This window comes from Malurus melanocephalus, unplaced genomic scaffold (assembly GCF_030028575.1).
Source record: "Malurus melanocephalus ecotype Western Australia unplaced genomic scaffold, MMel_1.1 scaffold_121, whole genome shotgun sequence".
Classification (NCBI taxonomy): Eukaryota; Metazoa; Chordata; class Aves; order Passeriformes; family Maluridae; genus Malurus; species Malurus melanocephalus.
Genome location: NW_026623353.1, coordinates 232,721 through 258,881, shown reverse-complemented (window position 1 = coordinate 258,881; position 26,161 = coordinate 232,721). Strand labels below are relative to the sequence as shown.

At 41.9% G+C, this 26,161-nt stretch overlaps 1 protein-coding gene across 9 annotated transcripts in view; it reads right to left on the bottom strand.

Annotated features, from left to right (window-relative positions):
* STOX2 (storkhead box 2) overlaps nt 1-26,161 on the bottom strand; it is a 142,720-nt gene that overhangs the window by 107,534 nt on the left and 9,025 nt on the right. For 2 of the 9 annotated variants that reach the window (XM_057370186.1, XM_057370195.1), the window contains exons 1-2: nt 11,198-11,263; nt 10,335-10,475 (exon numbers count right to left, since the gene is read on the bottom strand). The exons of 3 other annotated variants lie outside the window; for them this stretch is intronic. The gene's annotated coding sequence lies outside the window, so the exon portion shown is untranslated. Of the gene's footprint in view, nt 1-10,334; nt 10,476-11,197; nt 11,342-26,161 lie in introns of those variants that run through there. 4 more of the 9 variants (XM_057370189.1, XM_057370196.1, XM_057370197.1 and 1 more) reach the window with 3 other exon arrangements.

Below are 26,161 nucleotides of genomic sequence, written 5' to 3'. Positions count from 1 at the left end.
ATGTGACTAAATAAGACTCTTCCAGTGGRAAGAGACCTTGGGAAGTTTGCAGCTTCCTGCTCAAAAGTAGGGCCAGCGCTGACTTCATGTGATGTTGCACAGGGTTTGGTTCACTTGGGCCGTGAAAACCTCTAAGCACAGAGCTTCTAGGGCCTCTTTAGTCRAGTTTTCAGTGTGTGATTTTCCTCATGGAGATTTTCTTATTATTTTCTCAGAAAATCCCACTCCAGTTTCCAATTCTTGTCTCTTGGAGCTGGCTCCATGTTTTCACTAACTTCACCGTAGATAGGGGCAGGCTTCAGTAAGGTCTCCTCCAAAGCCACCTCCTCAGGGCTGAACAAACCCCTGTCCCACAGTCTTTTCTTCCAGAGCACATGCTCCAGGCACCTGACCATCAGAAACCCAGCCATCTGACTAGTTCACATGATATGCCATTCATATTTTACAGAAAGTAACAAAAATGCTTAAAATGCATGTGTGAAGCCACAGGTCCAAGTTTCATCAGTTCTCCAACAAAACAGCAACAAACCTACCAGCTATGCATTTATTTAAAGGAAAGGCAGACAGTAGAGAGCATCTGCGTTTTGGTTTTTTTTTTTTTTAAAAGCAACCCTCCTTCAAGGCAGCAGAGGGAACCTACTTACCATTTTTCACTTGCCTCTCTGTGAAATACACAGGAACATACTTAACTCCTTGAAAACTTAATGCCCTCCATAGAAGTCACGCTTCCACATGCTAGCATGCTTTATACCAAAAGAGTCTTCTGATTCACATACCAACAGGAGTATAATAATAATTTTTTACAGGTAAATAATTTGCAGGWAGACAGATGTCACATAGGAAAACACATTCTCTAGTCCCAGAGACTGTACTCAGGGCCCAGCACCTGGGGAACACTATAAGAATRATTAGGACCTTCATACACATTAATGGGAATGGCAATAATTAAACCTAAAGAGCTCTGAATACTACTCCCAGGTGAAGGAAACACAGGAGGCATATCTGACCAGCCTGGGAGATTACTCTCACAGCAGCCCTCCTCCTTTGCTACAGCCACAGACCACATCCTTGGGCAGAGGCGCTAGGAAGTGCCAGTCAGAGCAATTACTGAGTCCAGCTCATGTTCAGGCCCCCGGCTGGTCACTGGTGTATAAGTAGGAAATTCAGCCTCCATGCAAAATGACATTTGCACATACACATTTGAGTTSACAATGTCAAGAGCTGCCACCCAAATACTGGCACAAACACAGCACCCTGGYTCAGATTAAACAAGCCCTGGCTCAAATAAAACAGATTCAGCTACCTTTTTGAAATCCAGGAAGCTGATACCAAAACTACCCAGCCAGACTGGTTAGCTGGCTATTCCAGTCCTCTGCATCAGAATCAGGATTCCAACCTCCTCCCCAAGTGAACTGGAAAGAGGAGGTGCCAACATAAGAGAGCTGCATGGAGATACGATGAAATCACCAGCAAAGCTCCCACTGACCTCAGGTAAGTTCTAATACACACCATGACAGGTTCCAGAGAAATTCGATGGAAACAAAAATTAATACCACTACTCTTTTGGGTTCTTTCCCCATGCGTATCTGTGGACATCACTTGGAAACTTACCTCCAGCTAATGGCTAATCATTTATTTTCCCCCACTGATGTAATTTCAAAGGTAAAACCATCACACTTACTGCAATCAAGGAGGTTCAGAGCAGTCAGTGAGCTGTGCAGAGTCTGAGAACTACAGTTGATCTGGAAGACACATCTTTATTGTTTCAGCTGCAATCAGTCATTATTTTTCAAACTAACCAACACAGAAAAAAAATCTCCATTACTACTCAGCATGCCAAAGCATACTTGAACTGCTTCAACATGCTATGCTGGAATTAAAGAGTTATTTCAGGTTTGTTTTAATTCATTACTAATGTGTCGACTGTTTTAGGATCCTTTGCCAAGAGCAGCTACCCTTTGCTGAGAGGTAATGAAGTTAAGATCAAAAGCACTTGTGTCCTGGACCAGGCCAGTGACAGGGATCAGGTGGAATTGCAGGACTGAGCCGTGCAGCGCACTGTGCCTGGCACAGATRTGATGTTTAAAGCATGGACCAGAAGGGAATTAAAGTTTAGGGTGGTTGTTTACTGACCAAGCTCGATTTCCCCAGGTTAGCTGCTTTGTGCTTGGCTACCCAGGAGGGAGCATAGAGATCAACAACTGCATCTGTGGGCAACAGGTCATTTCTAAACTAGTGTTAACCCGTACCTCAGTTTCTGATACACTTACAGAAGAAGTCAGCTAAGCATCAAGTATGGTTACAAACTGGGAGTGAATGATATGAATAGAGGTGTTGTGTCCTGGGTCTGCAGTGCTGAGGAGCAGCAGCAAGCCCTCCTCCCACTGACTCAGGAGATCTCTACAGCCCAACATCACACAGGCTGGGCAGCAAATCCAGCTTGCTGATCCTCATCACCACTGAAGCTCTGCACTTCTTGGAGGACTTTCGGAAGAGGGTGTGAGGGACTGATGCCTTGCCAGCCTTGGAGGGAACAGCCAAGAGGTAATGAATTCAGTATCAAGGGCAGCAGCAGGACTGGGGTGAGCAAAGATGAGTCTCTGGCACCCTGTGTGCAAGAGGCTGCCAAAGTGCTTTGAGAACGACCCAATGCACCATGATAGGGAGACAAGCTGACCACAAACACAACGGATCAGTGRAGAGACCCCCATCTGCACAAGCATGTTCACAGCATGAGAGGTGTCACAGCACCCAGCCAGAGATCAGGCCTGGCTACAAAGGGCTGGCAAACAGGGTGTTAATTCATAATGCATCCGTAAACACTTTTATTTTTCTGGAGCTACATCAAGGTCTGGAAGCAGAAAAAACAGTTACTCCAGACCAAAACTTGGCATAGTGCCTCCACTTGTGATTATTTAAGAGCCAACACATTCCGAGAACAGTTAATAGCTCTGTGCTCTGCTTAGGAAGAAGGATTCCACAGAAACAAAAGTGGAATAAAGAGAGAGGCAGCAGTACCACCAAAACACCAAAGTTACAAACACGCTTGGAAACAGGTCAGGCATCAATGACACACAGCTTTTGCAAGGACCACCAAAGCACGGACTTAGAGGGTATCATAGCACAGCTCAAATTCCAGTGCTTCTTTCTGCTCATCAGCTTTAGAAGATACCTTTAAGTGGCTTCTGGCCTTGAATTTCTAAGAGTATGAACTTCCACTGGTATACCCTTTCTTGTCAGTAGGCTTTGATTACTAATCCTAAAAAACAAAGAAAACTTGTCCTTCATTGATTTCTGTGATGCCGGTTTTCATTTTCTTCCTTCTTATTTTATTGAGTCAACAGATCATACACCCTTGCCTCAAATTACAGGGAACAAAACTTCTTGTGTTCATTCATGTAATGGACATGATGGACACAGAAAACACCAACCCTGTCAACTTTAAAACAAAATACATTGATTTACTCCATGGCAGAATACCCTTGAGTCTTGCACAATACCCCCAGATACTGCCTTATCAAAACTAAATGGAGAATTTGGCTGAGCAGCAGAAAGTCAGAGGAGAGGGGCAGCAGGGGATAACTGAAAATTAAAACAAATATGTAATAGTCAGATCTGTTTCCTGTTTTCAGAGGTGAAGGAATTTCCTGTTTCCAGAACTGGCTATTTAAAGAAAATCCTAACAACAGAGAGTTTGAGGTTGGGTCTTTCTCCYAATAATGCCAAATAAACTAAATTAATAGGCCATTGTTCCTGAGCTCATTCTTTGGAGAGGAGTGGCCTCTCATTTGCAAGCCACACAGATCATCACACTGCCAGATGCCTCAGTGGCTTAGTACCCAGTGATGGAGGAAGAAGAGGAGGTTGTGGCTCTGGAAGGCCTAGCAAGCACCCACAGGCTCTTCAGTTCATGCCATAAATACTAAAGTCAATCCAGACTGACTAGTAGGAACACAGGAACAGCAAGGGGCCTACAGCCCACTAAAAATTTCAGCTACGGTAATTATATTATTAAATACCCAAAGACTTGTTTTCCCCAAACATGAAGCTGGATTCTTTTCATTGCTGTTGTTTTTACACTCAGTCAAGGAGGGGAAAATAAAATTCAAAAGAGACAAATCCTAGATTGTTCACTTGTGGAGTATTTTTGTCATGCTGTCATTTCAGTGATTTTCATCTCTGCTCCAGGGCAATTCAAACAACTTAAAAAATGGAGTGGAAGAAGTGTACTGAAAGGTACAGCTCTGCTGGAAATACAGGAGAGCTCTGACCTCCTCACTATAAAAAGGTTTGACACTGGAAGTGCACCTGTGTTGTACACCATGCATTTTGAAAATCTGAGAGTCTCATAGACTTTAAATAGCTAAAATTGCTTTAAATATTTTTTCTTTTTTTTAAAGAAAAATAAAACACTTAACACTTAACACTTTACACTTAACAGGTTTTCAACACTTAAGAAGCAAAATTCTGTCCAGGTTTGGTCTTGAAGAAAAAAAGCTGTGGAGCCATCTGTACTGTAGTGCATCTGGATTTCATAGTGATTTGCAAAAGAAAACCAAACTGGCTGGGTTGCAGAGGGCTTAGCTTCACCCAGGATTTTCACACAGGAGATCATGAGCATAGAGGGAAGCTGGTGCTACTTGAGACAGAGCTAGATGGTGTGATATCCACCACTCTGCTCAGCTCACACATGCACAGGCTTGCAGCTAGGAACCCTTCTGGGGTGTTAGAGGTAAAAAATACACAACAGGATATTTCCAGGGATGGAAACAAGGCAGCCTGGGACCAGTGGTCCTTTTCCCACCCTCCAGGGGCCCACTTTATTCTTCCATACATGAAATGACACAGGGCTCAAAGCTGCACACTCCTAGTTTTCATCTTCATCAGTGAGCAAAAATGTTAGCACTCTGAAATGGTCCTGATCTACAAGTAGAGAGCAGAATCTGAGAAGTTCCATCAGTCTTTGTAACACAGGAGTTTCCTGATGCTCCTCTTATTCCTGACCCCACAGGAACATTTAGTCTTAACCATCTGCCAGTTAGGCAAAGCATATTTAAGCAGGCACAAATTTAGGGGAAAGAAAGGGAATTGGATAGGACTGCCATTAACTACCCTTCACCTCCCTTGCATCACTCCTGTGGATAAGGGAACTGGAAAGATTTATAGGGAAACATGAAGGATGCCCAAATCCAAACAGGGGACCAGGTGGCAAAGACAAATGGGTAGAGGATAGGGGACAATGCTTTCTCTAGCTACCACTTCACATGATGCAGGGGTACACACAGTGGTGGTTTTGCAATGTTTGCTCTGGATGGAGGCAGTATTTGGAAAAAATGTTGCTTCAGATTTTTGCAGCTTTGAAATTAAGCATTATTTTGTAATTGATACTATCTCAGCTGTGAAATATTTAGGGCATTTGAGTCAATGCACAGACAAGTGTCAAAAGGATTGTAAAACAGATTTCCTGCCATTTTTCACATTGAAGCAGATGCTCAATGGAAACCAACCTTCAGCTGCCAAAACCCAAACTGCCTATTGCAAAAGCCTGGTCCATTTTTCCTGGACAATTTTCCCACCTGTTTCCTCATATGTAATGACACCAAAGAGCAGAGAAACAGCAGTGTTTAAGGGTCRTGGTCATAGCACTACCCACATGGATCTGGGCAAAGTCTGTACTCCAGATCCATTCCCATGGCAGATGCTTTTACCCCATCACACTCGCAGTTTGAATTTCTGCAGACCCAAAAAAAACCCCATCCTCACCACAAGCAATCTGCCAGGGATGGCCTTCCTGCTGCTGTCACCAAGGAGAGCTCACATGGAAATCAGCAAAATGACACTTTTGCAACATCAGCTCGCTGAGCCTGCTCAGAGGGAGCCCATGTGATGGTGTACTGAGAAGCTGCCCTGGGCAACCCCAGACACAGAAACTCCTGGGTTAACATGAGACTCTTTTTCTAACAATCTCAACAGATCAGTGTTTGTTTCTGAGCTGAAATTTCCAAGTAGGCCAGGCACAACTAAGCTAAGGACACACAGGAAGTTTTACAAAAGATTGTCACTGTGGCATTTGATTTTCTTTCCACAAGTTACAAGCTGCTGCTGCTTGCAGCCAGCCACTATCATAGAGCTTGCCGGAGTTGTCATGATCTGATCACACAGAAGCTGCAAACATTGCATGCATTTCACAGAGACTATGGTGTTTGACATGATGCCATAGGACTCTCAGTGTGCAACCAGAGCGGCGTTCCTGGGATCTCAAGATTTGAAAAGGTGGAGAGCTTGGGGTGTGTTCAATCAGCTCCAAACCATTATAAATGTGAAAAGGCAAATTCTTATCTCCTCATTCACTCTCCCTGTAKGGAAATACCAAGACAGCCACAACAAGTCCCCAACAGCATCACCAAGAACCATGTGAGACATTTCCTACCACAGAAGGACCAAAGCTGCCCCCGAATGACCAACTCTTAGAAAAAGAGCAGACATTGAAACAAGCCTGTAGAATCATGACCAAAAGTCAGGATTAATACAGCACAAGTAGCAGTAAATTATTCAGTAACCTGAAGCACTAAGCCTCCAAGATGTGAAGTCATTCAGAAAGTCTGGAGAAAGGAAAAATTAGCTCCAATTTCAAAAGCAGCAGAGCAAGTGCAAGCTTGACAGTGAGCATTCTGCAGTTCCCATCCTTTGGAAAATATTGGAAAAGGTATTAAGCAGGGAAAGAAAAATTAAAAAATAGTACATGCCTAGACTGCCTCTACCCTACTGTTTTACARCTTCCCCAACATACCTCTCCCATGAGGTGGAGGTGGCTGGCAGGGACAAGAATGGAGGGCTCCTGAGGTCAGCAGTAACAACCTAAGCGACATGACTAATGAGAGCAGAAATCAGAGCGCCTTGCTTACGTGCTCACCTTCATCATTGCTAACACCAGTGGGAARTATTTGCCAAGAATAATCTGGTCTAGACCATGGCAAGGCATGGAGAATGCTGGGGAGTGCAGCAATTGGTGCTTTCAGTTCCATTTCCCACTCACTCCACCAGACTCGCTTCCCTGGGAGAAACAAATGCAGAGAAACCAGAAATGATGTTTTCTTTTCAATGTCAAAATCAGAGACCAAAGCAAGTTTCTCCAGTTCTTGGCATGTAAACTGTCTCCCACATAACACAAATGAGGACATCAGGTATTAAACTGAGGGCTTGCTGAATGGGGAGTTTTAAGTGTGGGATGGTGCAGGGTTTTCCTCCCTCACCATGTACAAGTAATGGCCTGGATCCTGCATATTTCTGGCTCTTTGCACGGTGATTTAATCCTTCAGTGACTTCAGTCAGAATTAGTAAGACAGCTTGCACACCAAGAAAGTATTTAGAAGTAGTTAAAAACAAGTTCTGGGTTTGGATTTTAAGCATAACTGTGAAAAAAAATCACAGTGTGTAGGCTAGGTGCTTGAAAAAGTTAGTGTGCGATGTTCTAACATCATTCCTGCAAAAACTTTGTGATCATCATGAACTACTTGGTGCACAAATAATTCTCAAAACCTAGATGTCTGCAGACCACATGCAGAATCTAGATCTAAGTTATTCAGGCCATTCAGATAAAAAAGTATTSGCTTATGGAATCAAAACCAAATACCAGGTCACTTCTCTCTTGTTCTTTACAGCTAAACCAATTTCATTTTATGCACTTAAACTTTAAATTGCTGTTGAGATACCACTTCCATTTAATACCTTCCATTTCACATAAAAGCTGTGGTGGTCAACTGGCAGAGACAACAGCTGAATGGAGCAGAAGGAGGGGAGATGGCAGCTTACACACAGAAAAGATATCATGGGTATCATCTCCACAAAATARAAGAAACATGAAATTTCCCCAATGAAACTGGAAAAGGGAAAAAAGCAGAAGGGGAAAGCAAATAATATGTCAGGTGACACTAGAAGGAAAATAGCTGGACTGAGACTAGTGCACAGACATCTGGAATGCTCCAATAGTGAGACTTTATTCAGATCACATCAATAAATTTAYAATTCACCTGCTTAAAAGAAAAATCTGCACTCTCCATTATATCTGGAGGATATAACTTTGTTACTGGACTGTTTTGCTATTGGCAGAAACTGATAAGAGCTATGAAATCAAATATATATTTGCTTTTAAATTCAGGGGCACTGAGAACCACTTACACTTAATATTCATTTTACCTATGCACTCATATTTGTATCTGTGCAAAATGTTTGGACCACTATTATCTCCCCAAAATTTTCATGGAGTAATGTGACTCTGCAGTCAGGTTTTTCCATGAAAACATTATAAAAATCCAATTACTTTGATAACCTCCAACACCTCCTAAAGTGAGTTCACTGATTACCTGTTGCTTTCAGGTGGAGCAGCATTAAGAGTCAGGAGACAGAGGAACCACTGATGACAACAGGTTTTGCATTTTGAAACTGTCTCCTCCTACACGTGAGTGAGACCAGGACACACTGGACAGCCTTTAAGTCCCAGGCATAAGCCTTTGCCTATAGGCTTGGTAGAACTGTTGTAATGCTACAGCACAATACAATTCTTTGTACAATTGCCCCACCTTTTTCTAAATTACTTGTTTATTTGCAGGGTTTAAACATTTCCCTTTAAATGGGAAGATTTAAAATAGACATGCCGTACCTAATATATCTACAATATCTAAACTTATCTATATATATACCTGCTCTCAGAAGGTCAGGACATCTCTGGATAGCACACACACTGCTGTCAGCCCTCTGGGCTGGTTTAGCCTGCTTCCAAATTTCAAAGTCTACCCCAAAGCAGATTCCTCCTGGGCTAAGTTTAATCCTATAAAAAGCAGTAAAAACATGCTATTCACACTCACAGAGCATGCCTGAGGATCCCAGGTCTGAAAAGTCATTCATGAGTGATTTGCTAGGGAAAGAAAAATTAGTATTCCCACATGCTGCGACATTGCATCCTATACCACTCTGGGAAACAGGGGCACCAATATGCCTTGACCCAGCCCCACACGGCGACTGCTCAGGGCTGACGGATGCGGATTTCACCACATGCCTATGACAACAGTTTACATGGATTAGMTGGTTTGACTCACTACTCTTTTGAAATACAAATACAGCTTGAAATTACCTAGGAAGCAGCACTGCCTGTGTATTCAGGCTACCTGGTCAGAAGAGAAAATGTTGCTTCGTTCAGGTTTGAAGCATGTTTTCCTCTGCAAGTTTTCACTCCCTTCTCCCCCTCACCGTTTGAAGTGGCCAGATGGCTAATGCCAGTTGTATTTGCCATGCTGCAGGTCATGGCCCAACTGGGCAGGCTGACAGTACTGGCCAGATAGATATGGAAACCCCAGGTTTCCCAAACATGGGTGTTCCCACTGCATCATCAAACAAATTGAGTACAAGTAATGGGCCCAATAATTAATAGCAAGCTCATATTTGGTGCTTTTCATATGTACCTTCCAAACACATTAAAGAGAAGTAGTGTATTATTACTATTATTATTACTATTATTGTTGTTTGCTGCATGGGGAAACTGAGGCACGGAAAGATTAATTTCCCTACTAGGTTCACATAGTGGGTTGAAACAAAGCTTGGGAGGGGACCTGTTAGCACAAGTTTGAACCTAAATAGCAAAGAAAATGAAGTTATTATCTGCATTCCATCAATTGCTGTACCATATGGTTAGATGTGGGCATGAGTCCAAGCAAAGCACCCAAATGACTCCTTCAGCTCTAATGCAACAAACAAAACCCAAAACTTACATCCTCATATTAATCAGTGTAATCCCTTAAGCTTTGCCTGCATTTCTGCTGACACTATGTTGTAAGGATCTATGCTGAAAATTTAATGAAGGATAAACCCAGCAGATGAGCATTGTCTCTAACACTACATATACCTGATCCCATCTTCCCAAAGCTTTCAGCTTCTGAGAGGAGGTTTTTTCTATGACTACAGGCTCTTTCCATCCCTGGTGAGATGGTATTTTAGAGTATACTTTAACAAAGCTAAGAACACCTTGGTTCCTGATTACATCTGCAGCACGTGTCAGGAAGATACTGCACACACTAATTACTCTTTATCTAAATCAGAGATTCTGAGATTTAATATTTCAGAGTCTGAGATACGAGAATGAGCAAGTCTTCTGTCATTAAATATTGTACCATTTACCGAACAGAAGAAAAAGGAAATGAAAACCAAATATAAATGGTCTTTGTTTCCTTTGAACACTGCTTTGTTCTGCTGCCTCACCACTTGAAGTAGATGAACTCATGTACACCAAGAAATGAGGAAAATTTACCAAGGGATGAAGGACAGGAGAGCGAAGCCTTTACCTGGGTGCCTTCTGCTGATGGGCTGGATAGGCAGAGATTTTATTTATGTTCAAAATTACATTTCCTTGGGCTTCTGCTCTCAATTCTTGAATCAAGCAATCCTGGATTGCAAGTTCTGCCCTTGAAGACTTGCCAGAGGGCCTCCAAGGAGAAGCAGGGAGGAAAAAAAAGGACATACCATGATTGCTCCAATGACTCCGAAATCAGGCAAGCATGCCCAAACCAGAATGAATGCAGCAACACTACTTCATGTCTCACATCCAGGGGCTTCTTCTTCTCTGAATTATGATTGGGGCATTTAACCCAAGAAACAAGTGGTGACAATGTTCATTGTGCATCCAGGGGCAGAAAAAGCAGGTACATTGACAAAAGGTTGTTTCTCCATGAAAGCTTACTTTTAATGCCCTCCATAAATTCACAGACACTCTGCAATTAATTTCTGAAGTGTTTTTTGGGTCTTTTTCCTTTTTCTTACAAAGGTCAGCGTAAGAATTTAGCCTCACTGACAGGCAATGTCACACTAGGGATAGGTTTACCAGAGCTGTTAAAAAAATATTTCAGTACCGCATCAGGATGCTGTTCATTTCCTAGGCTAGACTGAAATGTAGAAGCACCCTTATCTAGTAAGGTGCCCACTTGCCTCAGACCAGGGGGGCAAGACAAAGAGAACTAAGGGGAAGAACAAAATCAGAACAGGCTGGGCACTGACAGGGGGCTGGACATGGTACAGAAAAGGCATCTCCATGCAAAGGTATGAAGGTATCCAATGGAGGCAACCACTGGGGATATTTCAATGTAACAAAAGTAAGGTCCAGCCAATGCAGACAGACACTGTAGACACACACAAGCAAGCTCTTCCTTACCAGCTCGATGGGGAAGGGTAATGCAGGAGACAGTACTTGGCTCAGCAGAAAGGAGGAAAATTAAGTAGGGCCTGGAGCAGCTGAAAGAGTTGTGCCAAGGGGCAGCAGCAGCAAGTGTCCAGTGCAGATGAGCCAATGGTGGCACRGGCTAAAGACCTGAGGGAAACAGGGATGTGGTATATGTACACGTGTGTACGTGCCTGCGTCAGATGAGCCAGCAGGAAGGAGGTCTCAGTGATGATGGCAAGAGGTAATTACAGCCTGCAAAGGTTGGCGCTTGTAAAAACAGAATTAGATTTCCTCGAAAGTTTGTAGCTGCAGATTGTGTGCACAGTCTGGATGCATGGGATGAGCAAGAGACTGAACAACTACTCATTGGGTGTCTGAACAGGATAGGGCAGGCAATAATTTTGACAGGATTAAGAAAAGGTGTTTGAGAGGGAGGGTAAGGAAATGGCTCCTACCACCAGCAAGCTACTGAGAGGAACGTCAAGAGAAAGGCAATGAAAGGCTAAGTGGGAAGCAATGAGCAAGGGAGAGCGGGTGAGCAATACAGAAAGGGTAGCTGAGACCATGGAGCAGGCTGGTGTACAGCAGGCAAGGGACTGGACTAATGAGAGCCAACAGGAATGTGCACGACAGCCCAGAAAAAGGGCAGGGAGAACTGAACCAAGGAGGTGCCAGCAGGACAGCCAGAGAGGTCAACAAGGATCAGGGGATAAGAAAGCAGGAGAGCTGAAAGTAAAGCGGTCACAGATGGCAAAAGGCCACAGTGACCTAGCCAAGAAAGGGTGATTAGACAGAAAAGATGTAAAGATAAATCAAAGTTCAAGGAGAAAATTTTCCTCATGTGCAGCAGAAAGATTGTAGGGAAGACAGAGGAAAAACCCCCAAACTTTTAAACAGCATTAATACCAGAACCGCAAACAGACATAGCCCATAGGCACAAGTCAGGAGTTTATACAGGTGTTTTAACTTCTGCCTGAGCCTGAAATACTTATGCCCAAACACACACATTTTGCAGGGTACATTTAAACTCTGCTCTCCTTCCCACCCCTCTGCAGAGGAAAGCCAAAGCCTGCCAATATCCCTTTCACTTCATAATTTCCTTTCTTATTGCACCACAAAGCTAAACCAGCACAATGACGAGATTCAAAGAGATCTGTGTTTATTTCCCTTTGCTGTGTAGGGCACAGTCCAGCCAGAACAACGACGATGATTATTTCCTACAATTATTACCACATTTCACACCCTTTCCTCTGGATTATGAGAAGCAGCACCCCTTCTTTGACAACACCTACAGCTAGTTTCCTTCCTCATCAGAGACCTGCCGCTGTTATCATCGTTCTGGGTTTGTCACTTTGTCCCAGACCCCTTCCCCCTCCAGAAAGAAATAGGMTTTCATTTTCTACCAGAAATAACTCAGTCCACAATTTCATCGGAAGAAAAGAATTCACTTGGCACTTGTTAAAAACATATAAAAAACATTTCAAAAATCTCATTTACATAATTATTGCCCCATTCAGAAGCAAAATTTGGTTCTTTAAACCATCACTAATTTCTGGCACAAGGCCCCATCTGGCCCATCACAAATAACACAAGGCTGGCTGTTTTTCTGCAAAGCAAAGGGGACTGTTAGGCACATTGCCTGCAAGGATGGCTTTGGTTTATCTTCCTCATCACTTCAGGATGCTACAACACCACTCCCTTGATGAGACTACCAGTTACTTTTAAAGGGGTGGTCATTTTACCCCTACAAGTAAACTTCCATCACCCCAAATGCACTAATTTAGACAGAAGGGATTTCCCAGTCTCTTAGTGCAATTCTGAAATGGCTTAATGTTCTTTAGCCATAGATCTTCCAGGGGTGTACTAACAACCAGAGAGCACCAGCCATTTTCAAGAGTTCTCCATCGATGTTCCTGTCAAAATCACTCTGAGGGCATTCCATAACAGAAGGACACACAACAAGGTCTTAAACTTTATTTTCATTTTGTAGATGAAGAAGACTGAAATAACACACCTGGGAAGTAGTTTGTTTCCCTAAGCCTGAAGAGTTGGTCACAACTCACAAGGAAACATGTGGTCTGTGTGAGATCCTAAAACAAAACACTTTAAATCAAGCAGACACACTTTGCAGGTCACGTTTAAATTCCATGCACCTTGTCACCTCTCCATATCCTAGTTTTATAGGAGGATAATGCTTTATCTCAGGTTGACTGAAACACCCCATGCATTGATAGGGRTGAATTGAGGAGAATTACACAAAAGTTTGCACCAAGAGGGAAGAAACCTCTTCAAATAACATMATAAATTGAATGTTTTGGAACCAAAAATCTCCTCTTTCAGTATAATGGTAGTATGATAGCTGGAAGACACAGGCACATCTTTGCCAGACGCTTCCCATCCACAGGCCCAAACACATCCTGCCTTGGATCCAGCTTCAGCTTCCTGACCCACCTCCTCTTCTTCCTTTCCTGGTAACATTCTTTTAATTATAATTGAGATAAAATAGCTAAACGACCACTAGCAGGCTAATAAGCACAACACACCTACGTGCCTAATTTCAGAAGATTGCATCAAGCATTCCTTGTCGAGCTGAAACTATTCACAGGAGTGTGGGCTCAGCTCTTAAAATATGTGTATTTTGCAGGAGAGAAAAAGCAGGAGGAGTAAGGTCCTGTATCACCTTTAAACAAGGTCATGGGAGAAAAATACAGCTATTTCTTAGCCTTCTTTACCTGTCAGCTAGGTCTAAAACACAGCCCAGCTTGACAGCAGCCCTTAAACACCCTACATTCTTCACTGAGATAATTACACCCGTAATAGCTGAACCTCTGTTGTGCACTGCATCAAAGTGCTTTTGTAACATAAACCCAAGAAATGGCTTAGAGCAAAATGAGTTMGGCTTTACTAGTCATCCAGCAAAACGCACATTCCTTTTCTTCCACAAGGCAACTAACAAGCTGGACAAAGCCATTACAGAATCACGGTAGTTTGGAAAAGACCTCCAAGGTCAAGTCCAACCTATGAGAGAAGCAAGTGAGAGGCTAAAACTAGTTTGTTTATGCAGTTCAATGCAAGTGAAGATGCAGGCTGCTGGATTGCTGCTCTGTAATGAAGTTTGCCCAAAGCAAAGATAACAGCCTGATTTTACAACATTCTGCCATTATTTTATAAGAGGAGACAGAGTACCATAATGCCAATAGAACATCACAGGGATAAAATCTCAAAAATATGCAGCAGAGCAACCCCACACAATGGCAAGGAAAGCCACTGGATTCCACAGTAATAAATCTTAACTCATCTGAGCTTTTTAATGGGCTTAACTCATCTGAGCTTTTTAACCAAGAAAAGTTTGGAAAAAAGTAAGATGGGAACCCAAAATGCAATGATAAAACCCAGCTCCTCAAGAAGCCACTCTTTGCCTGTTCTGTTCACATTTTGATCAATAAAACCCCTATATTCAGTATCAAATTATGCTTAAAAATTATTTCTAAATCTTCTAGACAGAGAATCTTTTCATCATCCTGCTTACACAAAGGCCAAGACCCTGAAACTCTAGCCACAATCACAACATGCTGCTACCACCACAGCACAATATGCACACATATGTGTACAAGACCCACAGGACTTGTGGTCTTGTGACTTACATTAGATTTCCTCTCCAAATGAATGTATAACCCAGCAGTTCTCTTCATTTTTATTATTTCTGTCCAACTTCTTTCTTTCCATTCTCTCTTCTCTCGGTTCTCCACAACACTTACACCAGACATAACCTATACAGTGATGATGTCTCTCTGCCACCAATCTGGTTGGGTTGGGCCAGMCAGATCACACAAAGAACTAAGCTCTGATATTAGGATTTGTGTCTGAAAGTTTTCGTTTCCTTAAGCTTGAACACCAGATTCCCTTGCATTCAGTTGCAGCATAAATCCTCCTTAATATACATACTTTGTGTTTGCAGGTATCAGTGCAATAAATGTTCTGTCAAAAATCTGTTTGGTGCACTGCCCAGCAGAGTGAAGCATAAGGGAGTGGTTGTCCCAAAGCAACTCTGGGATTTAAAGATTTCTCCTAGGATCTAGCATTTCACAAGGTGTTTTGCTGCTGTAGGGCTTGGTCTGGCTGAGCCACACTAGCAGATAAAAGTAAAGATTTTTAGAATAATATTCAATAACGCTGAAGTCACTGCAGCAAGGAAAAACTACTCCAAAGGACTAAACATTCCAAAATTTCTTCTTTCTCCTCAGCCTGCCACACCAACTTCTGCAAGCCTTGTCCCTAAAGCTGTCATCAGCCTGTCTTGCACACAAGCACAACAGCTAAGAATGTGGTTCCTAATATGCTCGGCCTCTCCTCTCATTACCCCAACAAACTGCCAACACTTTACATGGGCTGAACCTTGCTCCACAATCTGTGCAAGTGAGTCCTTCCTCTGTCCCCACCACACCTGGAATTTTGGATGTGCATGGCTCAGCTGTTTGTTTTCCCTAGGGTTGGAATTTTGGGGGACACACCATAATAGGTAAGTCCCAGTAGCAAGCTGACCAGTTCTCACATCAGGTCATCACATCCCGATAATCCAGCCCTTGAGCAGATTTGGGCAGAGAAGMATTTCCAAGTAACTGCTTCTCAGACCACCACATGAGATGGTATAAGAAAGGTCTCTCAAATGAGTATTTTGGTATCTTGCTGCTTGGGAATACCTTACTTATAGAGGGTTCAGCTACTTCTGTCCACCCTATGAACTGCTGTATATAGCCCTAATCAACAAGCTAAAATTGAGAAGTCATTCTTACTGGCTGACCCAATCTTGAGGAGTAACACCAACAGAAAAAAAAAACCCCAAAACTGAGTGCTTCATGCTATGACATTTGCCATGCTGAATTGTTCCAGCAGGAAAATAAAAAAATAAAAAAACAAAAACAAAAAAAAATCCTAAGCAACAATCAGAAATAAGCAAAAATCCTAAATGAGACCCTGTCTGAGATTCTGTATTCCACGGAAGTTCAGCAAGTATATTTTAATTGTCAAAAGGTTTCACAGYACACAGGTAGCAATAAAGTATTTTTTCTTATATTGGTGCTGTTAATGAACTGTTTTCCTTGTTTTGCTCATGCTGTTGAAAAAAAAAAATATGACAAAAGAATTCTCTCCACCTTCCTAGATCTACGTGTTATGCCAAATGTTTCATGTAAGTAAACACAACAGTCATTATAAGGTATACCTACGAAGAAAGATCAGGACCCAAAAACAACTGCTGAATGTGCTGCATTCAGTTTGGTCCAAGCTCAGCATCTTTAAATAAAACAACTCAGTTTGAAATGACTACTGTAGCAAATATCTCCTTTTGTAAGGAGCCCCTGACACCAAGACCCCCTGGCTTCATGTAGGTCCTTATAACTCTATAATGAGCTCCTGGGAGGTCCCCAGGTTTTTCTTTCAGCAATGGGGGCAAATTCCTTAGACTCACTTTTCTGGTCCTTGAAGCAAATTATCAGATGAAGAAAATGATGCATCTGTGAAARTCGAAGGAAGATCGTATAATAGGCAGCATACCAGTGCACTGACCCCCTTCAACCCATGACGGGAATTCAAACCAGCATTTCCAGGCTGGGATCATCTGCTCACTGCACCCGTGCTTTGGTTTGCATCGACAAGGGGCCCCTGTCTCCAGTGCCTACTGCCAACCTCTCAGCCAAGTCAAATTCTCATGGCTGAGGCTGCAGGCCAGATACTTACCCTGGCCCTTGAGACTYGATGACCACCGGAAAAACACAGAGCAGAAAAAAGAGCATCTCCATGCACAGCCCCTGTGAACTCTGCTAGGAGCCACCTGTGGCTACAGAAGCTGTCTCTGAATTAGTCACAGGGGGAGCCAGGAATGGTCTGGCAGCACACAAAGAAGTTCTTGTGAATGCCAAATGTTTCTTCTCTGAATGTATCCATGTACTTTTGAAGGGAAAAACTTTCAGGTTTGGCTGGGGGGGAAAGCTGTCCTGTTGTTTGGGTTCTTTATGACAAATCTTTCATGTAAGATATGAAGGATACAAAAAGTCTAAAATATTACATATTCATTGTTTTATTATGTTTCCTGCAAATATAGCTCTTTTGTTTGTTTCAGGCTTACTTCCTAATAATTTAATTTCATGTTCCCTAATCCTTACATCAGGAAGAAAAAAATAACCAAATAGAAAAACATAATTGCTCAATTCATTTTTCTCCCAGGACTCATAATTCAATCAGCTTCCATAATATAACTGCTACCTGCAAAAATAATTCTCCAGACCTCGAGAATGTCCTTGTTTCTTTTCTAGTTCTCTGGCTTTTTTTAAAGCACCACCTTCTGCTTTATTTCCTATTTCTTAAACCACCAATTTACTGGGAAAAAACCCAAACATACATTATGTTCAAACCTAACTGGCAAAACACTGTAAGTTTCAAAAAATCAAAGAGGAAGCTTAAGTTCCTGTCTGTTCTATTTATTTCTATTCTCTTTATTTTTTTTGTTATCAAGTTGAATGTGTTCTCAAATATTTTTCTATCCTTTAGACAGAAAACGTCTGATTACTTGGCTGCCTAAAGAAGGCTGAGCAAAAGCCTTTAGTTCAGTTGTCTGGCCAGCCAGAAGAAATACACAAGAACTCCTCCAATAGAAAAGGTGTGAAAAGAAAAAAACAAAACAAACTTAGTTATGAAGGTGATTCACGCCTTGCCTTTAAACATAATTAACAAACACATCTTTAAAAGAAAAAAAAGACATTTAACTTAAGTTTGTTGTGCATCTGCGTTCTCAGCATTGTCCAGTCATCAGCATAAACTCCTGGTCATGAGTACCAGGAGTGGGGATGCCCAGGCCATCATTACAAACAATAACAGACACCCTGGCAATCCAACATAAACATGGGATGGGGAAGGAAGTTATTCAAATAGGTGGGAAGTGGGCTGAAAGAAGGAAATACAAACTGCATCAACAATAATCCTTTTAATATAATACCTATATTTCCCCCTCCTTGTTTACAATGCACTGCTAGCTAGTCAGAAAGAAAAAAAAGGTGCCATCAAATAAAACCAAAGAACAGACTCCTATCTAATGAAGTTAGGCATGCCCTTACCAATGTATTAGTCAGACAGGCAGCTCTGGATTCTACATTTAGAAATGTAGAAAATCTTGTATATATTTGCCTGGGCTTGCAAATGCCAATATATCACATTTCTAGTGGTGCTTTTGGCAGCATATTTTGTATGAGTTACACTGTCAGAAAAGTTTAATGATCTTGCTCAGTTGGCAGCAAACTTCATTTACACATATAAACTTCTCAATTGTTTAAATTTAAAACAGAATAACTAGGACACATAAGCAGAGAATTGCTTGATTTTATTCCATCATCTCTTCTACAATTCACTGAAAACAGCCACTTACAGCAGCATAAAGTTTGTTCAAAAGATAGTAGAAAAAAATTATTTACTCTTGCTATCAACTAACATGAACATTCAACCTCGTCGGCAGCCTTCATAGTTATCCTGGAATAAGTTTAAAACGTGGCACCTCCCCTCTTTATTGAGTCCAGGGTGAGTTTAGCTTCAGCACTTGCAGAATACTTTTACCAAACTGTCAGCATTAATTTTACCTTCACAATCATGCTGAAAGCTGCAAATTGTTTGTGAAAGAGCACTCTCTTTCTGGAGACTGAGAAAGCATTTTTTGTTAGACCCTCAGAGAATGATCTGTTAATAATTCAACAGCAAAACTTAACTTCTTGGGTAAAAAGCGAGTAAGTGGATATTAAAGAAATAATCAGAAAAAGTGTKAAGTCTACATTTCATATATTCTTTTTCTCCTGTGTTCCTCTTAGCTCGAGGCATCTCTATTTCTCATTTCACTAGAAATCCCATCTAACTCCTACTGTCACTGGGAAATTCCCACTGATGTAAATAAAAGTTGGATCTTTCATGTAAGATGGAAAAGTTAGGAAGCCCTCCTCTTCCAGTAACGCACCAGGTTTAAGTAACTGCTTCTAAAAGCACAAGGATCATTCACATACTTTTCTTCTTCCTTTAGCAAGTCCCTTTCCAGATCTGCAGCAGCGCAAATACCCAAATCTGCAGACCAGGCACACAAAACACAGCCAATCTCATCAAGAGCAGATTAATAGGTCTGGTGTTTTAGAAATTGTAGCAGATGGGCCAATGCTTACAAACTTTGTATGTTTTCTGTGATTTCACTGGCATTACTGAGCAAAAATATATATCTAGGGTGTTTTTCTTTCTTTTTTTTTAATAAGTCTTTCATTCAGACGATGAATTCTGTTCAAGACAATGAACCACATACTTTSATTGCCCAAAGGGTATCTGTCAGATTCACATGAATGGCCAATGTCTCCTCCTTCCCTCTATTCTGAGACCAACTTCAAGGCCTGCAGCCTCCATTAAGTGCTTTCTGCCACAGCTGAGGTAAGAATAAAGTAAGGAGRTATAAAGGAAATGGTGTCTAAGAGTAGTTTGAGAGTCTAAACTCAGATGAAAAACATGATTTAATGAGCTGAGTAAAAAGACTGTGGTTGTACAAGGAACAGGTCAACTGCAGACAGAAAAGTCACAAAGGAAGTGGACAAAATGAGGTTATGAGAGGCAGAAAAAGCACTTGGTTGATTTGTTTTCCATAACTTCCAGTCACCACGTCATTACAACCTAACTTCTCAGCATTTAAAATAAAAGGAAGGTTAGGCTTACTGGATATTTCAAAAGATCTATCAAGATTACCTAAAACAGCTATTGCTGGGGTTTAAAAAAAATTTAAACCATGGATTAAGTGGTTCCAAAAAAAAAAAAAAGGAGCGTTTCCCAAGATAAGCAACATGGCAAGAAAGGCTCCTACTAAAAACTGCTGGCAATTATAGCTCTGTCAATCACCTTAAGGATCTGTCAAAACACAGAAATATATCTGAGGTAGACTTGGGGAAGGATTTATACTTTTTTTTAAGACACATTTCAACTAAAGGCAACAGCTGCCTAATCTTGTTCAGAGCTATACATTCAAAAAGGTATCCCATTTGCCTCAAGAAAGGCAGTGTCCAAACAGCGTGGGTGGAAGAGACAGACAGATGGCACTGGGTGCTCCTGGGTCCCCTGTTACACACAGGAACTGGAGGCAGAAAGACCAGGGGAACCTGTTAGGCAGGAGCCAAAGTTCCAAAAGAACCTGTCCAGAGATAAACATGCCGGAATTGTGGAAATCATCCACAAGATCCACCAGAGCTGCTGCTAGCTGCTGCTGTCTTCAATAGATTAGATGATGGGAACAACTTACTCAATGTCATAGTTGTAAGCAGGAGCTCAGACCAGAAACCCCTGGAGGTCTCTTCCCACACAAATTACTTTATAATACCACATATATTTGTTTGAAAACTGTAATGCAGAGAAAATAAGGTAGTAGATCCTTAATAATTTATCCCGAACTCCCTTTTCCTCTCTCCTCACTCCAGATAAGGTTTTTGCTTTTGGGATGGTTCATTGTGGGCACCTRTGTCAGAGCAAAGGCTGTGTGACCTCTTGGTGCTGACTCACACCAGCTCAAATCACTGTGGCAGTGAAGATACAGAGGGAAGATCAGTTCCAGCTAAGAATAAGAAGGGACTATAGTCCTGCATTGAAATGCCTGAAAATGGACCTGTGCCTTCCTCAATGAAGTGGAAGCAGAAAAAAAAGGCAAGTTAGGGACAGCACTGGCACAGATTGACTCAAGCACTTCCCACATCTAATCTAGTAGGTCCCAGTGGTTGGTTTCTCAACCCCATTTTCCCCCCACTGTTTGGCATCATGCCTTGCCTTAACCATCTCATGTTTTTAAGGATCAAAAACATGCCCTTTACAAAACACATGGTCTGACTTCAAAGTGTAGTATCACCGTATCTATTCCAAGAGCCAACTTTTGAAGGCTCAGCTCCAGCTAGCACCAAAGGCAGACACTGAAGTATCTGGAGCCACCAGGAGAGACAAGGTGTCTCCAAAAAAAGGTGGATTTTGTCGTAGCAGGTAGAGCAGAGCCAACAGAAGAACGATGATGCTGCATGCAGGCAGGTAGGTAGGCTGAGAAGGGACAGGCTATTAGGGGCACTTTATCAGACTGGTGTGATCCTGGCACAAAGCCATTGGTGGAGAAGATGACAAGAGCTTACATGCTGGCATGAGCTTTTAAGCAGAGAGATAGCATCGAGAAAAGGTCAGTCATGGATAAAGGTAAAAGCCACACTTGCTAAGTTCACAGAAAAAGAAATTCAAAAGGCAGGAAGCAAAAAGCCCTGAGGAATTAACTGCAATAGCTCAGCTTGTAAAGGAGAGTTACAGTATCCCAGTGCTGCAGTCTGGATAAACTCGAGCTGGCTTTAATCTAGGAGCTCAAGTCTCTTACTGCAGCAGCTCATCACAGGCTCCCTGAGTGGCAAGGGGAGTTAGACACTGCTGAAAACCGTAATTATTGCTTGAATTGAAGAATGCAAACCATACCTGAACTGGCTACTTCAAAACTAGCTCAGACACATTTATGTTCAGCTGAAACACACGCAGGAAAAATCAACGAGCCCCAGGCTGAAGGAAACCTTAGTCATCTTGCAGAAGGACTGAGACCTGTGGTTTCAGGAAGGGAAAAAGAAAGGTACCCCACAAGATACCACTTCCCTTTCCACCTCTGCTTTTCCAGGACAAGAGTAGGTCACTTCCACAGATGTACTTGTGGGCATTGCCACAGAGGGAAGAAAACCTACTGACAAACCTGAAAAGGACTCTACTGACAAACATGCTTCAGTAGAAGACGCAGAGTTGCCTTGAGGAGCAAATTTCATCTTTTCCCACCACAATTAGCACAGAACAAGCCTGCAAGAAGCCATATACAGTACTAAAACCTACAGGTAACATCACAGAAGAATCACTATTTAGTGATTTAGTTTATTATTGTTATAGCTTATTGGGGAAAAAAAAACACCATATAAACCACAAAAGGCTCCAGTTCCCTTCTGTGCAATCACCATGTTTACATGCCATACAACAAGACTGTGAGACCACAGACTGTAACAGTATGACATGTCTCCTCTGATGCCTATTGACCCATTGGGCCCTGCTCTCATGTCCTTAGTTAACAACCAGAGCAAATCAAGTAAAGATTGCCATTTATGATCTATCAAGCACTTATGGCTCCAGATTCATGCCAAATACATATCTCAGTATCCGTGATTGCAAACTCACTACAGCTCCACTAAGGCCTTCAAAAGACTTATGCATGCAACTCATTCATAAAGCAGCGTGAGGGCTGCCACAAAAAGTAATTACTATTGCCCAAGTGGTGAGAAAACAAGTAAAGCAAATCCAGGCAGGTTGTGAGCAAGAATTCTTTGCCTGGCTGCCTATTTACAGATTACCTCTCATTCACAAGTAACTTCATATGTGTACTGTTACRTAAGGTTTTGCACTGTGAGAGCACGCATGAACTTCAGCCCCAGCTCAGCACTGCAGTGCCCAGCACATCAGCCAGAGGACAGAGCCACCAAGCCTTCTCCCCCAAAASACTTGCACTCTCAAACACAAGGCAAGGAAGCTTTCCAGCTGCAGCTATCAAAGTGCTAGCCAACCCTGCTCTCCAAAAGTTACCACCACAGGCGTCCTTGAAGAAAAGAGGAGAAGAGAAAAGGTGCAGAACAAACACTAAAAACACTGAAGCTCCAAGTAGCTGTCATAGATGATAAATTGTGAACTGTTTGACGGGAGGGTTTGGTAAGTCTGCAGCACACTGGTAGTAGAGCACAAGCTTCAGCTGTGTAGGTACTTGCATGTTCAGGTGTAGAATGATGGGGTTGGTGAGGTCAGGGGTTTTCAACTTAGGGTCTGCAGGTCCCCAAGTGATCTGTGAACTCTTTTCCAAATGATCCATAAAAAGATAAAAGTGAAAAGCACCACTGACATTTGCTGTGTTTTCACTGGAAACCTAGCAATCTGCAAAGAAAGCTGAAGATCATCACACTTTTGCATTGTTACTCACCAGGACTGGAGGCAGCATAAATGACCCAAGTACTCAGGATTCGGAAATGGGTGTGCCAGACAACAAGCAAAAGTGTTCCCAGCAGGAAAAGAAGGTAAAAATTGAAATAGCATATCCCAGTTATTAAATATTGCCCTAAATAGTGGGAAAAGTTTTGTCAAAATTATTTCCTTTTTACCCCAGCCACTCACCACAAAAATCAAGACTGAAAACTGTAGCTCACTTTTTTTCCAGCTCACCAGATGACTGGTGTCTAGTGGCTCCCAACAGACAGGATATGTTTTGGCCTTTCTCTCAACACAAACATTGAAGAGACTGAAAAGACAGCACTGGGATTAATTTAAGTAACTGCTGAAACCTTAAATTCAATGATTATCTGAGCAGAAAAATTGAATATACTCATGTGCTAGCACACAGATAAATCTGCTTTCCCACTTTAAGATCAAACATGTCACTGAATGAGACTAGTTATTGACAGAGAAAAGCAGAACAATGAGAGATGTAGTGATTCTGACACTAAAACATTTTACAGCCGTACTGCACTTGAAAGGCAGCCAAGAAGCAAGTCCCTACAGACCTTCCAACAGCTATTTGGCATCAGCTTCACCGAAGAGCTCTATCTGTACACCTCTAGCAAAGACAAACTAACAATAAAAAATACCTTGGAAACAAACCCAAAGACCTTGAATTAATAAGAAATCTATAAACTAAAGGCTACAAGCTACTGCCATAAATAAAAAATGACAAGATRATAGCCACTAATTCCTACCAAGGCGAGAAATCATAAAGATTGTAGGTCAAGTCGCCTACTTTTTATGACTTTATCTCTATTGACAAAGTATTAATTAAGATTTCTTCTTTGTACTTTTATTGAAGAAGTATTAATTAATACTTTCTCTTCATACTTTTCCTGAAGGCACCTACAAAAGCTGGTAAACCCTTCCACTATTTATTTCTCAGACTACTGTATACATCAAAACAAAAATTCAAAGAACATTAGTCCTGATTTCCTAAGCTTAATTAAGGAAAGGGCTCCTGGCTTAGACACAGATGACCCACTCTGGGATTAACCAGGAAGAAATTCCTCTGGCGAATCTCTTAACAACAGTCAGGCAAGTTCAAGATTTTATGACATGCCTATATTCAAAAATATGAGTCCTCCCACCAGATTCAAATTACTATAAGCACATGTGGGTATATCTGTTCGTTGAATCAAGACCACTTAAAGTAATAAAAAACCTCTGTTCATATAGCACTTAAAACACCAGATAACCTTCACATATGTCTGTATGAAGCAACTCCAGCTGAAAATCACGCTAAGCTTCCAGCATGGAAGGCTTAAGCACACAAAATTTCTTTGAGAAACACTGCAAAGCCTCATGGCCCTATCAGCCCTATGTTCTTCCATCCCTGCCTTGCAGACACACCCCAATCTGCTGAAAGAGGAAGATGATCTCATGTAGCTAGACCCCCTAAGAAAATGTATTAAGTACTATTAAATCTCCACTTTTCATAAAAACAGTGCAAACCTGACACCTATCAACCTTGTTTCCACATGAAGCACTACTTCCAAGATTACCTGTTCATACCACTAAAAGTCTGTCTGGATGACTTGCTTCCCTTCTCTTTTGGTCTCCCACTCTTTCCAGATGTTCATATTCATAAATGAGGATTCCCTACAAGGCTGACATCTGGTCTGAAGAGAACTGTCACAAAAAAACCTTTGCTAGAGCATCTAAGTTTGCAGAGATTTGGATTTCTTCCTGTTTTATTCACTGTATAGCCCTTTGTAACTTTTCTTCTTTGCAGCTTCTCACAAAACTATCAGATTTTCCCTCTTAACTGCCTAGAATTTTTCAATCAGTAACACCAAAAAGATATTTCTTTTTATCCAATAGGGTAATTGTGATAAATCAGCAAAGACAGCAGCAAAGTTTAGTGTTCTAAAGGGTTTTTCCCTCCCACCTTCAGGGACRGTGGGTGAATATGCCCCTTTAAATTCTCTTTTCTATGATTAAACCAGGGAGAAGATTCCTTCCCCCTTTTATTTGTTTTTAATAACCACTTCTGCTAATAATGTCTACTATGTTAGATATTGTATTTGCTTTCAAATAGGTCTTAAAATCCCGGTTTTCAACTGGTTAAACCACGTTCTGAACATGTGACTAATGAAGACCTCTCTACAGCCCAGGCGAGTTGCTGACTTCCCACAACAGGACCAGAGCCACTCAGGTGAYATCAGGCACCTGTAAACATCTCAGGTTCATCCAGCTGTCCATGATTTACTCCTCCTTTGAGCCATATAAACACTGAGTACAGGACAGTCCACCAGGACTTACTTCCTCTGCTCTCCTTCCTGGTGCTGCGCATGTTTTATCCTCTGCTTTGGGCTCTCAAAATTGCCCACATCAGCCTGGACCACCCCACTAGACAGGCACTACTTGCAAAGCCTTATCACGAGTAGCAGGCACACCAAGAGGATGGAAATCTTCATGGGGTGCTGACCTATTTCTGGCTTCGCAAGCCAGAGCATCTCAGCAGCACCCTCAGATTTAGCAATGTGTACAGGTTTCTCTGAGCAGAGACAGTGGAGACAAAGCAGGCCCTTCAGGGAAACCCAAAGAAAAGACTCAGCTTTCACTATTATGCCAGGTATTGTTATTTCATCTGTCAGTGAAAAGGGAACTTGTTTGGGCACTAGCCCTGCAATACGCACAACAGGAGAGCAAACATTTAATGCCTGTCTGTCAGAACGGGAGCCAAAGGCATGGTCCAGTTCCACACAGGCTGAAGAGTGGCTGGAGGGCTCAAGGGCAGGCTGAGGAATATCAGCACCCAAAAACATATCATGAATCCTTTGACTAAAATACCTCCCCTAAAAGAAAAACAATTCAAAAAACCAAACCCACCAAAAAACCCAAACCCCACCT